Source organism: Hermetia illucens, chromosome 2, assembly GCF_905115235.1.
Source record: "Hermetia illucens chromosome 2, iHerIll2.2.curated.20191125, whole genome shotgun sequence".
NCBI lineage: Eukaryota > Metazoa > Arthropoda > Insecta > Diptera > Stratiomyidae > Hermetia > Hermetia illucens.
The window spans coordinates 57,254,515-57,273,371 of NC_051850.1; the positions used below are offsets into that span (position 1 = coordinate 57,254,515).

The following is an 18,857-nucleotide window of genomic DNA, read 5'->3' on the forward strand; positions in this document are numbered from 1 at the left end:
TTGAATATTTGATGTCGGGTGCAAGTATTTTCATTTTCTGGTTCCCGAGATTGTTTTGACTTCATCTGGATGTTTCGTAACCACACAGCAGTAGCAACCAATGCTACTTTTGGCACTATACGATACCGTAACTTGTTAAAGTTGATTATATCATCCCACAAGAATAGGTGCCGTGCGGTTTTTGCAGATACCTACTACAATATACTCCTAAAAGCCACCATTTGTATCAAGCCAGAGACTTCCTTCTTCTCAGTAGCCGTCACTAAAAGCAGCAATATAACTGGGAATATCAGTCATCGCTATTATTCGTAACATTTAAGGGTTGGGTTGACAGGTTTCTAGCACCGAAGCGAATGAATGAATGAGTACCTGCATCAAATCAGGTTAATTATCTCGGGCGAGCTTAATGCTGCCCATATTGCCTCCTACAGTGTACTGTAGTGTACCCTTAAGGTCTTGAATGAAGTACTCTAACCCACTTCAAGCCCTGATCCAATATGGATTGTTGCGGCAACGATTATTATTATTATTACTTGAAGGTTTACCAACCACTCCTATAAACCATTGAAGTGGTGGAAAGATCTTCTCTACAATCATAATCATTACTGCGAATTGAAAACCTTATTAGGTTTCCCTCTGAACCCGATGCTTTGTTCATCAAGCATATCACATACTACGAATCTTACAAAGTGGTCAAAATAAGTGACCCAAAGTTCTTTGGCTGCATCTCTTCAATGACTGGAAATAAAATGTTTTTTTTTTCAGGCATCTATTTCGACCTTTAGATATTATTATGTTTTGAAGATGATATCACTTAGGTATCGGCCGCCATTATTAGTTACCATTTGGGCCTATTTTCCATGTTTTTTTGCAACACTAATATCGGCGACCAGTTCTGGATTTCTTGCCGAAAGTTTTCCCTAAGGGCGTCCAAAATCTATTCATATAAACGTGTGAATTAAAAAAAGCGGTTAAATCTTTTGATCTTGTCGATCAGTGAACATCGCTAAAAAGTGATATCGAACGACTTGGAAACGGCGGCTTCAGGATGTGGTTGTTTCGCTTGCGGTGTATGTAGGTACACCACCCTGGTGGATCTACAAGTTCTGCAGTCGCAATTCATCCAATTATGGCAAGAGGAACTCATTAATCGTGCCTATATGTCGCTCATCATTCGCAAAACCTGCTTTGTTCCACCAAGACCAAGGACCCCATACAGTGGTTATGAGTGGATATAACCCCTCTTCATGAATAATATGAGAATTCTGAGAACCCCAGAAATGAAAATTTTATTTGTGGAAATTTCCACCATTCAAAATGCGCTGTTGCTGCCTCTTCGACTGGATGGTAGTGCCCCTCCTGATCCTCTTTTGGAAGTTACGATTTCATTGCTGAAGCAAAAACCCCTGAATGAGTAATGATGAAATCGGTATACTTAATCCCCTGTATTTTGTTTTGAGTCGCCCTCTCTCAACACTCTAGATACCCCCCAAAACTTATGTTGGTATCTGAATAATTAATTAATTAAAGAATCCTTTAGGATTTTTTGTAGACAGGCTCTTTTTAAGGTTTTGTGTGAAACAAAACCTTATTAGAATCGATTCGATGTCTGTCTGTCCGTCTGTCTGTCTGTCTGTCTGTCTGTCTGTCTGTCTGTCCGTCTGTCTGTCTGTCTGTCTGTCTGTCTGTCACAGCTGATTTATTCGGAAACGGCTGAACTGATTATCACGGAAATTGGTAGGAGTATGTAATCTGCCGTTCCCTTTACATGTAGCGACTGACGCCATTTTGTGTTAAGTTTAAGGGGGGCTCCCCATACATGTGAAAGGAGGGTGCACAATTTTTTTTTATAAAATGTGGCCATGTGGGGTATCAAATGAAAGGTCTCAATTAGTACTTTTCGAAACTGGCTCAATATTTGATATGGGGTGAAACATAGGGGAGTGAGGGCTCAAAATATGACCCCCAAAAAGTGTAACAGGTCTCGTTCTCAGAACCTATCCAACCGAAAAATCTGAAAAAAATCTCAATAGTGCATCTCTACGAAATCTAGGCCTCAAAATATATCCGGTGCCGATATCTGTACAAATAAAGTTAATAATGGTATATTTCCACATTTTAGAAATTTACCCGACACCCCCCTTATGTTCATCCCAGAAGCACAAAATTTGGCATGGGTATAATGAAGAATATAGTGCACAATTTGGTCAAATTTCAAGAAAATCCAACTATTATTAACAAAGTTATAGGGGGTAAAACTTTACCATGTTTCGTGAATTTCATGCACTCTACACCTAACCTAAATGACGTCATCATTACATATCAATTCGTCAATACCACAACGAAATGAGTTCTTAAGGATGGGGTCGCAAAGAATTATTTTGTTTTAGTTTTTTAGTCATTTGTATATGAATATCAATTATTCCAACGAGACATGTGTGTATGTAGGTATATAGTATATGCGTGCTAATGGACTTTGCGGGTAGTGCCTAATTCAGATAGATATAAGAAGTAAATCGGAAAGATGGTTACGATCAATTTATATACGTGCATATATGTATACAGTATTCGGAAATAGGCAGTTTGTTTGTTTAGGGTGAGCGTAACATCTACGGCTGTAATATGTACGTGTCTCGTAATTTTGTAGCTGTATACGGGTAGAAAAATGTGCGTTGGTAAGATGAACACAAAACCTTTATACCCGAAGCACGAGCTTCCGGTATTCCGACTTGTTTTATAATAAGTCTTATCTGCCATCCTCTGAGCAATCGTTCGGTTCGATGGTGAGCCGAGTGATGTTTAGACAATTGACTCTTCTACCAGAAGTTAGGTTTTCTGCTGAGGAATGTACCTCATCTCAATATTTTGTTTAGCAGAGGTGGCGTTTCTACCACCTCTGCAAAACACAGCTTCACAGCCTTCCCGCTTTTGGTCCTCTAGGGTTTTCAACAGCCTCCCTCCCTAGCTAGAATATCGTGCTTAAACATATTATGCACCAACGCAGCGCCAACGAATGTCAATTCCACAGCTACCAACCCAGCCCTACTTTTCGGTTCACATTTATATCACGTTCCTTGACCAGTACCATGACCAACTATGCAAAACTTAATAGTGGGATTTTTGCTGCTCATAACGGGCCACGGAAGCATAATCGCAAATAATAATAACCAGCAGCTTCTGCTACTGCAGAAATGTTTATTTTACGTCGATGTTTTCAAAGTCTGTTAAAATAAGGCTTCGGGGAACATAGCAGTTATACACATATAACCCTCCTACCACAGTTAACACAAAGGTACCTTTTGCAATTCCGATTGAACCAATGGACGCTCATGCTGTCATAGCATCATAATAAGTGATCCTTAAATCATTCCAAAGATTCCTGTAACATTCAATATAGAACTATTTTGGAAATTGAGGTTCGGATTCTATGGGCTCTGGGTATTTGGCAATAGTAGTATTATGTAAACTCTCATTTCTCTCATTTCATTAATTTAGGGTTGTGACGCACTCCTTAGTAACGTGATCTTTATCATCATAATTTCTGCAGTAAACGGACCAGTCGGTTTTAACTTTCCGAGGGCGTTTGCGAAGCATGCATACATGATAGAATCATAGAGAGAAAATCCGGAATTATATTCCCGCAAAAGTGTTCATATGTTAAGCAAGTGATGTAAAAGTTAGCGTATTTCTTTCGAAAGACACATAAAACGATACTGACAGAATGAAAATAAACGACTATTATAAAGTCGAAAGTGAGAAGAAATGTTCGATCAGTGTGAGAACCACCAATAAGGACTCAAAAATTACTACGCCGGTGCTTGCCTCTTACGTAGAAGAACCGTTTGCGAAAGGGGGAATAGACACGGTCAGAGGGATCCTGGAGATAGCCGGTCACATATCTAACATGGCTTGAAAAAGCCATACATAAGTAAGATAAATAAGAGGAAACGAGTACTTTTCGCGAGGAAGTTGGAACTTGGAGAAAATATCCTTTGCTGTTGAATCGAAGTACATCATTTTTGATTGGGGGGGGGGGATGAAAATATGCACGAAGGGAAGTGTAAGGAAAGGTGCAAACCAAGAAATCTGACACGACAGTCAAACATAGAAAGCTTATGCAGGTGGGTGGAAAGTAATAGAGTGTACCATGGATCGCCATGAATGCCTATGCCTTTTACAGGCATTTGGCGAGAGACTTTGAAACCTAACATAGAGACGATGGGAATTGATAGTGATTACTTATTTCAACCGAACAATGATTCTAAACATCCAGTACATATTGTTCGGGACTGGATAATATACAATGCACCTCATATTTTTTCCAACCCTACGCAGTCTCCAGACCTCAATATCATCGAACACCTTTCGTTCGAATCGGAGAGAAGGGTCTGAAAGTACAATATATCAAATAAAAGGAACACGCTTTGATGTAAAAATGGAAGAAAATAAAAGAGTAACCTCAAGAAAAGACCAATGCATTCCATGCCTAATGAGCTTGCGGTTGTAGTTCGAATAAAACGATATCCGATAAAGTATTAGCTGACGGTGTATGCAAGTTGAAGTACTGAGGTACGAAGACTTTTACTTTATACATTTTAGTAGGATTCCCGAGTTTTAATTTTTTTTCTATGAATTTGAATACTATGTATCACAAAGTAGGAGCAGGACCTATATAATGAACTTTTCGCATTCTCAGCTACAGCTACAAAATGGCCGCATTTTCAGGATAAAACTCATAGTTAATCTTTTTGATAAAAGTTAAATTTCCAATCCCATCCCCGGAGAGGGTGAAGAGTTTATAGGAAGTTATGGGCCCTCAAAATGATATCATCATGATAAAGTTTGAATTTTTCAACCTACCCCGTTAAGGAGTAAGAATAGAGAGGGTATCCAATAAGAAGAGGAATCTCTAATCACGTTAAAAGATTGTAGCGACCAGCCTCCTTTAAAAAGGTATGGCGACCCAAATTGAGATTATTTTCATGTCAAAACCAAAGGGTTTAACATTCGAAAAAGAGGGTATAACGGGAGAAGCGAGAGATCTTCTCACTCAAACCCCATTGGAAATTCACGGCGCCTCACCCCTAAAAATTCATGTCGCTTCAAATAAAGCACATCCCAGCGATGATTACCTTACCTAAGCTTATCATTGTTAAGAAAATAACCTTTGATCGGGGCGCCGTAACTTTATAAGAAGTAGTGACCGTTATGGATTCTTTTTGCGGAAGTAAAAAAGTGGGAACCTTTCCCTGTCTGACGGCGGGGCCGGCAAACCAAACTTTACCATGACGATATCAAACTTTCAAACTGTACCATGATACTATCAAAAAACCCCTACCCTGATAACATTTTAAGGAGGGGTAACCGCCATCGGGTTTGAAAAGTAGAAACTTCTTCCTCACACAACATCCGTAAATTCTTTGTTACTGGTTTTAAAATCATTATTTTCTAAACAAAAATTCAAAAATGCTCTTCGAATATTGTATTACTATCTCCAGAAGACCCCACTAAAGCAACTTCAATAGTCTCTTCAAAAAAAATTGTTTAGACCTGCAAAACTACGGTCCCGCCTTAAATTCTCTTTTCTGGGCCCCTGTGAAAACTGCCCGTCGCTCCACGCTCTTGTCAGGCCTTGCCGTGCCCACTTATATTTTGACCGAAAGACGTAAAGTGTACAAAATACATCTTCGTTCGTAGACAAAAAAGGCCAATAGTATATGCTGACCTAGATCCACAGATCTAGCACTTTCACCAGAATATGAAAGTTTTAGCCAATACGAGCCTTACCCTTCTAACAGTTCTGTCTCCCCTTCTCATTATTCTGGAGAATACACGAATAACTTAGTATGAACTACTTAGCTTGATTAAGTGACCAAATTTGAAAGTAAGGTCGATTAGATATTTAGTCGATATTAATAAAGCATAATTCTCGAATCCATCCCTGCATATGTCTAGTAAAAAACATTTCAATTTCCTCAGTAAATTCTTTGTAGTATGTTCGTTTTCCAGGGGGCCAAAAACACAATGGTTTAAATTATTCGACATTGACTGATCATTTCTCGATTTCACTTCAACAACTATCGTTTTTTCTGCCCATATCCGATATGAATCACTATTTACAACTGCAATTATATTTTCCTGCAGAACATGCAAACTGAATAGCAATTGCGTTCCAGCACAAACTTACTGTAATTACCCGGAACCAGTAGCGCCAAAAAACTTTAATATCAGGTTTGGAAATTATCACTGCATCACTTTTATTAGGAATGCGTTAATTAATTCACACAATTCTCGGAAATAAGGATAATTTCACCTGTAACTGAGTAAAATTTGGATTCGCCAGGTCTATATCTATCACCAATGTCTTCACGCAATCACTAAGAAATTACACGCAAAATTACGGGGATCGCAGTGTGGAATGTCGTTAGAGGCTGGAAATCAACAATCATACTCGCGGCAGATCCAACAAAAATCTATCTTATTAAGCCCAGTTCATTATATACAAAATATATCCAAAATTGCTTGGCGCTTTTTGTGCACATTTAGAGAAAAAAAAATTATACACTGAAAGCAAACAAGTTTAATGTTCGTTTATATATACGTAATGGGTCGCGCTGTACATACTATCAAGGGAACTCACGAGAAACTGGTAGAGTAACCGAACCAAAAAAATTGGATAGTGTTATATTAATAAAAAAAGTACAACTTCTTCACTAGTAGGTACCCCGTACCACGCAATTTTTTGGCAGGTTTTCACCTGCGGTAAAGCCGACCTGCTCACTACTAACGTGACTTAGTGACTTCAGCCACTTACTAGCTGGTGCACAACACACTATCGCATGCTTTAAAGTACCGCGTCCAAGTGATCTAGGTACGGGGAGTATGCGAGGTAGGTGTTGTATTGAAGCAAGTATCCCCCATATAACCGAAAAAAAAAACTTTCGATGCTATTAGTTATGAAAAAGTTCACTGATCTCTCCCAATTGAGGTAAACATTGTGGGATTAATAATATTAGGCCTTGTAACAGTCCAGTATAAATTTTGGAATAAACAATGAAAAACTCGGCAATGGCCAAAATAATATGGCAATTGGATTTCCAAAATGCTGATCAGTGATATAATATTTGATTTGATTTTTTAGCTCCATGAATACTCGAACATGGTTGAGACTAAGCGCATGCATTGTAATCTAGCCAAATAAGTGAATTGCTATCAAAGCTAGATATGTCTACCAAATAACAAATCCTCCCTGAGAACTCCCAGAATTTCTTCCAAATTGTTATTGGCTCCCTTTTGCCTAGCTTTAATTTTCCCGCTCCAGTTTTCCGTTGTTGAAGGTTTTTAGCGGGAATTCCTGCGAAAAGCAATTTTTAAGCGGTTAAATCACACCAATGTCTAAAGGGAGACTGCAGTTGAAGGCCATTCGGGATTTTGTTTTATTTCATTTCGTTTCATTTCTAGAACCTAGAGTATCCTTCGAAAAATTATGCCCACTCTACTCCACTTTCGGAAATATGGGGGAAATTGTGCCCGTTTCTTATTGATGATCCTCACCAACTCTGCCTCCCGTAGAGCATGTTTCAGTCGCACTGTCTTCCAAGAAATTCAAAAGGTAATCGCCCAAAAATTCCCTAACTAGCATACTTCTGTTCGACGTCGGATTCATTTCCATACGTCCAAAGCCGATAATTTATCAAAATACTGATCATCAAGGGCGTTTTTTACCCCGCCCTAATAGCTCTCCTGGAAGTTGCCTAAAGGGATTGAGGATCTCCACTCTATAAAAGTGCCAGTCAAATAACGACCGACCAGCTCGAACGAATTTGAGGCCCCACATTAGGTGCTATTTTTAATATACAGACATGGATGCTGAGGATAATTAGAAACCCACCCTGGAGCGGATCCAAATGTGTTGCACATAAGGGACGTAATATTTTGATTAATGGCGCACGAGGAAAAGAAATGCTTTGAACAACCAAAAGTTGCCAATTTTTCCTGATAAGATACATATATGCAGACGCAGCGGAAGAGACTGTACAAAATATGGCTTATGGAACAAAATAAGTCGGAGAGAAATAAAATAAAATCAACTAATCCAAAGATTAGAAAAGAATTAAGATGGCCAGCTAGCATGGCTAAGCGTATCTTGCACAATTTAAGAAACATTGAAATGTACATTTTCCGGACATACAGCATAACAGGAAGAGGAAAAGAAGAGAATCACTTGTATTCAAGGAGAGTAAGAATGATTTGGAGCAAATCTTCTATATCCAAACTTTTTTCATTTCTAGTATTATAAACTCAATTCAACTCAAAAAGGTCTTAGGATTTAAGATACGGAAAAAGATATCACTGGCAGCACCTCAACCAAACTGAAATTTCGAAGCAGGATATGATTCGTTATGAACCCTTCATTTCTCAATCGCGGTGTTTGGTTTTTAGTTTATTTTTGGCTCATCGCGATGGGTCCAGCTGTTATTTATTAACTAAAGACCTATAAAGCCATCTTAGTACGAACCTTGAATAAATAACAGAAGAACACACGTAAAACATTTTGTGGAAGACGAGTGAGGAGCAGAAGTCTCCAATGAATCCGACCTAGTATACATATTTCCTCGAGCCTGACTACCGCGTAGACAGGCAGCCACCTATTGATAGAATACTTCGGTGGAGCTGCACTATCAAATTTTGACACTTTTCAGTTAAGATATGGTAGATCCCAAGTCTACAGTCACTTGATGTGGGATCGGAGGAGGCAGCTTCTGATGAGTTGCCTCTGTTTTGGACGAAACCATTAGTCATGTTTCTTTTGACACTTTTTGATTTCTGGGGTAGCTCTGCTCTCGTAGTTGACACTAGTCAACTTAGGTAGTCTTCTAATCGGTTAATGCTGGATTTTACCTACAATGGGCACTAAGTGCCAAGCAGTTAAGCTCCGACGATCCTGTCTACTTACAAATTTGAAGGACTTTGGTGCTGGTCGCCTGTGGAGCCGAGGACCTACCCCCCCCCAATATTGAGCATGTTTGCAAAATAGTATACTTTTGTACAGTTTCTACCAGCAGTGAGGAATTTAGATACAATGTCGGTAGCTGAAAATACTATGCGAACTACAACCACCCCATCGAGGCACCATATTTCTTTCTTTTGCGAACCAGTGGGCCATAGCTCACCTTCTTCTTTGCATATTTCCACCCAATGCTGTTATTATGAAGAACAGCAATATCAATAATGAACGTGGAGCGACTCGTCTTAGCTACTAACAGAAGTTGTCGGTCGTAATGCACGCCGCAAGCAGAATTATCAAATACTGCTCGCGCTTCATATTAGTAACCTGGATATGGTTCCACGATCAGTCCGCACTTGTTACCAGATTCTGACGAATCACCTTGTATAAAACATTATGCTTGTTCGTGTAGTCTACCCGGCCCATTACGTCGCAGCTAAAAATGAGATGGTCCAACATTTCTAACGCCAAACAACAGATAATGCACGGGTTGTTCCCCAACTATCCTTTCATAATAATTTTTCTAAAAGCGGAGGATGGCGAACTGAATAACGTACATATCCCTCCAGCTTAGCAATAAGATCCTAGCACAAAATCATCTATCTGACACATGGAAGTCTACAAATGGCTTCCAGAAACAATTCACATCTTCAGTGTGTATTGACTTTGACTTATCGATCCGCTCTTGTTTTGGCTTCACCTCATTTAGATGATTGAATGATCGATCTTTTAAATTGGGTGTCTTGCAAACAGCCGCATGCAAGGAACTCGCCACATTCTTGCTGCAAAAATAAGCACGCACTATATCCATATCCATATCAACCGCGGAACATTTTCCAAACCAGCCTTTGTCCACAGGGTTTAGCCTTTTTAAGGTTTTGTTTGTAAAACAAAACCTTATTAAAATCGGTTTACTGTCTGTCTGTCTGTCCGTCTGTCTGTCTGTCTGTCCGTCTGTCTGTCTGTCTGTCTGTCTGTCCGTCACACGCATTTTTCTCGGAGACGGTTATAGCGATTGACACCAAATTTGGTAGAAAGGTGGGAACTGTGAACGCTCACGCATATAGTGAGTTACATCCTCTTACGACGAATTTAAGGAGGGGTCCCCATACATGCAAAAGGGGGGTGTAAATTTTTTTTTCATCAAATATAGTCATGTGGGGTATCAAATTAAAGGCCTCAGTTAGTACTTTTCGAAGCCGGTCTTAGTTTTCACATTTGTTGAAAAGGTGGGGAATGCGGGGGGTTGAAAGTGGTCATTTTTTTAACGAACCCATTCTCAGAAACTACCCAACCGAAAAATCTGAAAAAAAATCAGGGGGCTGCCACTATATGGTGCCTAGGCTCCGAAATACCCTCCATACCGATACCTGTTAAAATAAAGTTAATAATAGTGCATTACTAGAATTTTTAGTAATTGACAGGAAAACCCCCCTTAAGTTCACTATAGAATCACACAATTTTGCACCAATGTAGGCTACAGCAGAGCATGATCTTACCAAATTTGGTGGAAATCGCACTATTACTAACAAAGTTATACTAGGTTAAAGCTGTCGCTCCTCTGCAAATTCAAGACTATGAATGTCAATATCACTTGAAAGTGGCTATTTTCACATAATATATGCATATTTTACGTGCTACATGCTAATGGGACAAATGCACACCCAAATCTCTTTATAAAAGAAATACACAAAACCTTTCATACCTGAAGCGTCTAGCTTCCGGTTTCCCGACTTGTTTTTGATTCAGTAGAACTCATCTGGACTGGGTTCGCATTTTTTCTTAGTCGTACGCTTGAAGATAAGGTCAAGCGGTTCTCAAATTACCATCTAGTGTATCAAGCCATCCCTATTTCGGTTGACTTCTGAACCGTTTCCCATCTTGGATGTTCAGGTCAATCTGTGAGTTCTCAGTACGAAGTACATAACCATACCATTGAAGATGTTCCCCTCACAACTTCTCCCTGGCAAATGCAACGCCATATTGATCGCGAGAGGTGCAATAGCAGTAAGCAGCTTCAGAGATAACATGGATTCAAAACCTTATGTTGATATTGAGACAGCTACATTTCCAAAATTTCGATAAAGCATTGAAGACGAATTTAGCGTTCTGAACGTGTTCTGGCGACTTAAAGTTTGGTGCCACCGAGACAGAAACAATGCTAACTAGATGTGAACTGTTCGAGGCCGTCGATGGTCTCCCCACTAATGCCAGTAAGAATAGTGCGATGGTCAGTCAAACTGAAAACCTTGGCTTTGCTAGTACTTATCTTCAGTCATTTGGCCAAGATCCATGACTCCGTCGCAGTATAGTCCAAGTATTTAAGGAGAGATGACCTTATCTATTGGACCTCCCCTAGCTAAAGTACCATGAAGGATACCACAGATAACAAAAAAAAATATCGGTGAACTCCGCTTTGGATTTCAAATTCCTCTTAGATTTTACCTGAAACGTTCCGCGTGGGTAGAGAATGTTGTGAAGTGTTCCCTGATGCTCTCTAGGGTTAGCACCACTGGAAGACTTCAGATTCCTAGAAACTACGAATAAGTGAAGCTAACACTTCTATATAGACAGCGGGGGTTATAGGGAAAAATGCCATATCATCCAGAATAGGTGGAATTTCATCAGATGTTGGCAAAGTACTCTTTCCACCTCTTCAGCTGAACGTATCTCACAGCGAAGGACTTATGACCTTCACCACTTGCAATCTCTGTCGTGATGCTACAATAACGAAACAGTTTCTATTTGCGGCAACCTTTGTTTCCATCGCCAATGCAAGCACGAATTTTCTCTTGTCACGCCGCACATTACGCTGTACTTTTCGTGTTTTATTGTGGTACCTAAGCTTGCCTACGTATTGCTCAACCTCGCTGGCAGCCATTAACAGAACTCTTAGCGTCAAAAGTTATTCGATCCACTTTTTCCTGTCCATATTGAGCCGGATCTTGTGACGCCCATTTGATTAGATGTTCATTATCGGGTTGCAAAACCTGATTAGCCTTATGGGAGACCCTGTGCTCGAACAATTTGCAGCCGATGACGAAGCAGTCAAAGATGTAGAAATCGACAAAGCTTTCATTAACTATACTTTCCCATTACATATGTAAGCGAAGTGTTGTCAGAGCCCATTCATATCATCCATCACTATCACAATATTATCTTTATGAAGCCTCTCCTAACTTACGTGTCGTTGCTCATGGACAGCATCCATCTCTGCTGTATGAGAATGCTCCGCTGCTCTGCGCAATTGTAAAGCTGTTCAACCAGGACCGGAATCTCGCAATCAATATCCTATCAGAAACCCTGCCAGGTAGTGAGAGCGCTCCTTGAAGTAGCCATCAGTAATAATCCGATACCGAATTTGGGCCTAATACCAAAGGGCTTTCCGAAGTACAAAAGCAATATCCCAAGAGGACGTTAAGTGCTCTCCAGAGTCCTACCTCATTTCGCTTAGCCCATATCCAAGCCAATACAATTTAGAAAAAGCAAGCATTCTGGGGACATTCGAAGAACGTGTGCACATTTCAACAATCAATCAAGAACGGAGAAGTGTTTCCATTTCAGTAACAAGAAAATTTCGACATTTGCCAGTTGGTAGCGCACAAATTTCTATATCTTTTGGTAACCTTTCACGACAAACAGAAAGTACTTTGGGTGTATTTCTAAACTCCAAATCAAGGGATGTGCGGCTTTTCGTAGCTAATTTAGAGATTCCCTAGTTGACTGGAATATCACTAAGTTGGTGTGAGGCCGCATAAAAGGTTCACTCGAAAATTTCGGCAGCTACCACAGAGCCAAATGTCATCTATCAGATCGGGTAAAACATCCTTTAATAGAACACAACAGAGTAGAATGCTGCTTTGTGAACACAAACCAGAAGTGCAGGGATTCATTTTATATTTTCTCGCTTGTACAATATGCAGAGTGAACAAATTACTGGAGCATACCAAAAGCTTGAAAAAAACTGCGAAAAGGATGAACATTCAGCACCTCTCGACAAGTGCATGAGATTCTGCTTTAAGTCCGATTTAGTTTGCTGGGATTGCTGGCAAGTTGAACATTGATTTGAAGGTTGTTTGGGCGAAAGGCGAAGCTAGAGTCACTTTTGATCAATTCCTGGATGTGAAGTGTATTGTGGGTGACAAAAGTTAGGTCAGTCATTTAGCCACCCAGCTTCATCACTTAATACCTACATATATAGTATTTGACGCATTTTGAAATATCTATTCCGTTTAAATGCTGTTGAAGTTATTTTTCGAGGTTAAATTGTTTTAGAGTTCAGCAAACTCTTTTATGCCAGCTTACATCATTGATAAGATGTTCCTCCATTTCCAGGATTTCATTTTCCCTGACACCCAAATACACTCTTTTATGAATCATATATACTATACTCGTATACATTCCCATTATTACTATTCTTAGCACTTCAAAGACAACTATGTGCTGCCCCTATCAGTTCCTGTGAAGGAACTACGCAGTCCCGCCCACGACTTTACGAATTCCCCGCACTCTTTCTACAATGTTCTATACCACATAACTTTAGAGCGACTGATTTTCTGATCTTCCTGAGGTATGGAAAATGGAGAACTTATCGCCCTTTCTCAGTGAGCAATCTATCCATTTCAACTTCGGCTTCCTGCTTAGCTCGTCCACGAGTATCTGGCCCATACGTCAACGAAGTTCTTCATTTGAAATTCTGTCACACCAGAACACCTCGACGAGCTGGTGAATTTATGAAATCTTTGAGCTTTTGAATAACAGTGGTTCTTTCCTGCTTCAATATAGTAATATAAAATCAACATGTTAAAGCTAGACCAACTATTGATGCCGTCAAATTGTTTACTGACTTGACAGAAAATACAATTTACGAAAAGGGTAACGCCAAGTAGCCTACTACGAAGATTGTTGACAACTATTGGTATTCCCAGCTGTCTCGTTGTTATGTATTATCAAAAGCCATTTAGCAGAAGGAAGGCTCTGGCATAATACTGATCACGGACCCAAGGAGTATGTTGTCTCCATGGATTTGCTTTGTACTATTCCCACAGTTGCGTAACATCACGCTCAATGCGGTACTTAATCTTGCGGTTCCAGAGGATACTACGGCGCTGAGTTACATAAACGAAATAGCACTGGTTGTAAAAAAACTCTAAACTGATACTTACGAAGGAAAAAACGCTGCTCATCACCAAACACTATAAGAGAAATTAGGCTCGCATTAAAATTGGAAATCATATCATCACTTTCCAGCCGATCGTGAAATACTTTGGGGTGAAGATATCATAGATACAAAATTCATTTTAAGCAGCACGTGAAGGGTGCTTGCGACTAACCATGGATAGATGTAATAGGGCCGCGGTATACTTATAGCCAGGTGCCTAAACTTGATCTTCCTCTGTGCAGCCCCCTTTTGGGAAAAGGCACGTAACTCAATGATGCCTAGACTCTGAACATATCCTTTGATATAAAAGTGATCAATTCCAACAGTGCTGTCCGCCCTGCCGCCCTCTATGGTATCGAGTGCTGGCCGCGGTGATGGAAAAGATGTTGCGTTGGTCCAGTGCATAACACGTTATTATCACATGCGAAATAAGAACATCCGCGATCACTATGGGGTTGCACCGATTGGAAAAGCTGCGAGAGTGGTTTGTTCGATTATATAGGTATGTAATTCGCGCTACTGAGAACTCACTTCCTAATATTGATCTGAACGTGAAAATATATGGGAATCGACCGAAAAGTCGTCCGAAAAAAACGATGGCTTCATTCTTCGCGGATCTTTCCAGATCAGGCCTTTGACCAGGCAAAATAGCAAAACCGTTCCTGACGAGCTAGTCGTGCTGCTGAACCGGTTAAAAACTGAAGAAGAAGTAAAAGAAAGTCGATTCTGGTAGAGACATTACTATCAAAAACGCCTACAAAGTGAAAAGAACCCATTAAAGGACCCCCAGCGGAATATTTAGATAAGCGGCGATTTCCACATATATACACAGACATATAGGACAGGCAAAACAACAGCCAGTGTGCTGGTAATGCATATCATCGAAGAGGAAGATTCGTTGACAGGAGGCCGCTTAGAACTAATAGAACATGTGCCTGGAAGAGCCTGGAAATATTGCGGAACTACTCCAACAAATTGCCGAACGCAGATAAAAAAATAGCTTATAAAAATGATCGCTTAGTGAACCAACAACCGCATCACAGGCAGATTAATAATAGATGCTAGCTCCATGTTTTCTGACCAACAATTGGATAGCAAGAGTACTAAAAAGGGGAGTAAGTAACTCCCGAATGCGAGTACAATGGGCCAACACGGCCTGAGTGCTCAGAAGCTGTAGCTTCTCCCCCACCATACACAACTCCCGAAATATGAACCTAGATGAAAAAAAAATGTTTGGAGGAAAACTACGTGTTTTTATTATGAAGAGAGAGAGGATTCTTCTTCAGGATTCGTGCACGAGGGGAGAAACCAAATGGAAATTTCAAATGAGGTACTGGTACCAAGAAATCAAAAGTGAAGGGAAAGAGGAAAACGATTTTACAAACACCACGTGTAGAAGAAATGCGACCTAACAAGAGTGAGTTAACTCCGCCTAATGATGTGATACCATATAGTGCTTCTATAGGGCAAAAGTAAATCGCGAATGGCTTTAATGAGGAAAAATTCCACCCAATGGCTTGCCTAGGTCACTAGCAAGGCAGAGCGGACAATAAACTGACTTTAATTTGTGTTACACAAAAACTTGTAAACAAGGTAGGCGGTTGGAGTGCTGATCCTACGACAGTTCAACAGCGAGTTTATCAACCTAACATGCTGATTGTTACAGGAAACAATTACAAATTTTGAATTACAGATTTTGAACATTTAGGCATTTGAGAGGTGCTCCAGTGACGTTCTCTCTGGCAGACAAAGAGCTTATCTTTTCTTTGCTTTCACTTTTATTGAAATGAATTCGACAATGAAGTATTCGAGATATGAAAAGGGGAAAGTCTCCTTCGGCGAAAATGCAACCCTTTCCATCTTCGCTTAAAAGTCATACGGATTGATGCAACAGAGTGCTATTCGGCATCAATTGAAATAGCGTGGCACACTAGACAATACTTCCCACGTGTTGAACTATCTCTTGCGGATATTGAAGGACTATCTGAGGAACCGCTCCATTCTCTATGAAACACTAGAGGGTCAGAGGAAGATGGAGTTCACGCCGGGGGTAACACAGGGATCCATCCTAGGGTCGTACCTTTGGAATGCTACCTATGATAGTCTACTTAAACTCGACAAGCCAGAAGAGTCGCGCCTGGTCGGTTATGCAGATAATGTCGCGGCGCTTGCTGCTGGACGCACTGTCGAACAGGCGCAAAGCAGACTCGGCATATTGATGCGACAGGTAAACGAATGGATGACTACTCATGGTTTCAACCTTGCACTGGAAAAAACCGAAGTAGTCATCCTGACTAAAAAGAGAATTCCGACACTGCTCCCATATTGTTCGGCGAGTCGATAATCGAGTCAAAATCAGCGGTAAAGTACCTCGGGTTGACTCATGACTCAGAGATGAACTTTTTTAAGCAAATCAAAGCAGCAGCAAACAAGGTTGCAGCTGCAGTTTCGGCGTTAAGTAGACTTATGGCAAACATTGGGTGTCCTACGTCTACCAGGCGACGTCTCCTAATGAGTTCAACGCAGTCTGTCCTGGTCTACGGGGGAGAGGCATGAGCTAGCGCCCTTAGTCGTAAACGCCTCGCGCAGGTACAAAGATGGGGAGCTTTATGGGTGGCGTCTGAGTACCCGACTGGCTCTGAACCGGCCGTGATGGTGATCGCGGGAGTGATCCCCGTAGCCCTTCTTGCTAAGGAGCGTCAAGCCATATGCAAACGCAAGGCAGATGAGCCAAGGGAGGTTGTTGCTCGTGAATTACGGCAACGCACCCTAGACGAGTGGCAGCTCTCTTGGCAAAATGAAACTAGAGGCAAATGGATTGCGCGGCTCATCGGCAACTTAGGTGCGTGGCTGAATCGAGAGCATGGTGAGATTGACTATTTCCTTGCCCAATTTTTAAGTGGGCATGGAGGTTTTCAGTCTTACCTGCACAAGATTGGAAAGGCGCGATCTTTGTTTTGTGTTTGGCAATGGAGTACTTTTTTTCTTGTGGAAGGTGGGATGGGGTTCATCAGCAGCTCTATTTAAACACAGGGGATCTTTCTCTAGACAACATTGTCGAAGAGATGCTAAGGAGTGCTGACAGGTGGAGCCGTGTTGCCCACTACGTTCGGGTCCTCCTCGTTGCTAAGAAAATAGAGCTCGACCGGTGGAGGAGCCGGATGGCAGGGAGTTCCTTGAACTGACAGTTCCCTTCCTCTTCCCGTTGGTGAAAGGAATTCTCTGATTTGAAGGCTTCGCAAGGCGGGAGAGTTCGCGGACTAGCCCGAAGTAATTTGACAAACGGTTCCAAACTAGCTCTCGAACGATGGGGAGGTATTTAGTTGATAGTCCGACGAAGTACCGAACCGGAAGTCCAACACTGTGCGCGTAAATACATTCACCTACCCTACCCCAAAAAAGAATCTCATGGCACCATCGATAGCGAGGACGCTGATGACGAACGGAAGTACGTTGTCTTGTACTTTACCTTAACCTTGCGGTCCTAAAAATTTAGCATTGGTTGTAGATGTAAAATAATATGATGATGTGCAGTTATACCCATATACAACCCACACCCCATATCATTACCATTCATAACCAAATAGTTATATCCAAATAAAATATCAGCCTAAATCAGAACAAAATCTACCACATGATTGCCAATCACAAGCTTCGCTGAAATAGTATTAACACCAAAATCAGAAAAGCAAACCAGAAATAAAATTTTCCTTTCGGTAGAAGTCAACCTCCCTAGCCTCCTAAAAATACACAGAACTGATTGACATGTTTATTTTCCGGCAGACATCATTCGGTTCAAGTGAGTCTGAACAAAAATGCCGAATGTTACGTGGTAACCATTAAATGTGCTAACTAGCAGTTAACTTGTTTGGTACATAAAACCAAATAAATGTATGTACTCGCTAACAGCAAATAACCAGACAATAATGCTACAAATACGTCAATAAAGCCAATTTGCGCTTATTATTGGTATTTTAACACCATTAACCCCCGGCTGATGCTCAGCACTTGATGAAAATTATCCACACTCGCTGATTCAGCTGCGACAACAAAATATAATGAGAGCATACCGTCCTATGCAATCCATAAATTATCCTTCTGCAGCATTTTTACCGCAAATAGCCCAAACCACTGCTCCCTCTATGCATGCTCGTATTTTCGATTTATTGTATTAAAGACTTAATTACAGCCTCCCTGCATACATCGTTTGACAACAAGGATCCTGTATTCACTGAAACACAGCGACCGACACTTCAAAACCCTCTAAACCGAGTTTCAACAAGGATTACTGCGAATACTAACCCGGGGCTGCAAAATTCAATAAATAATTTACCATCATCATTCACCTTTGCGGAGCAGGGCAAGCAAGCGTGATGACGATGATGATGCAAGCAAAAATTTCGTCCTTTGGACATTCAACACCTATCCTGGAAAACTTCATTGGACATTCATTATGAAAGTTCAGCATGGGAAAATTTATCGGTGTAGGAATTAGGAGAATTATTAGTTTTCAGACTATTGCACAAATCCCACGATTTACACTCGATAATCTGTGATAAATTATTGGGAACAGTCCAGTGGAATTTATGGACTTTGCGTATTTTGGATACTTTTGAAGTGAACGGAAGGGTGCTCGATGATTTTCGGTTTTTTGATTAAAGGTACGCGGAATTCAATTTATTTATTGAT

At 40.7% G+C, this 18,857-nt stretch overlaps 1 protein-coding gene across 5 annotated transcripts in view; it reads right to left on the reverse strand.

Annotated features, from left to right (window-relative positions):
* LOC119650090 (cationic amino acid transporter 3) overlaps positions 1-18,857 on the reverse strand; it is a 102,177-nt gene that overhangs the window by 36,360 nt on the left and 46,960 nt on the right. Inside the window, exon 1 of one of the 5 annotated variants that reach the window (XM_038052603.1) lies at positions 6,188-6,595. The exons of the other annotated variants lie outside the window; for them this stretch is intronic. The gene's annotated coding sequence lies outside the window, so the exon portion shown is untranslated. Of the gene's footprint in view, positions 1-6,187; positions 6,596-18,857 lie in introns of those variants that run through there. 5 annotated transcript variants of the gene reach the window in all.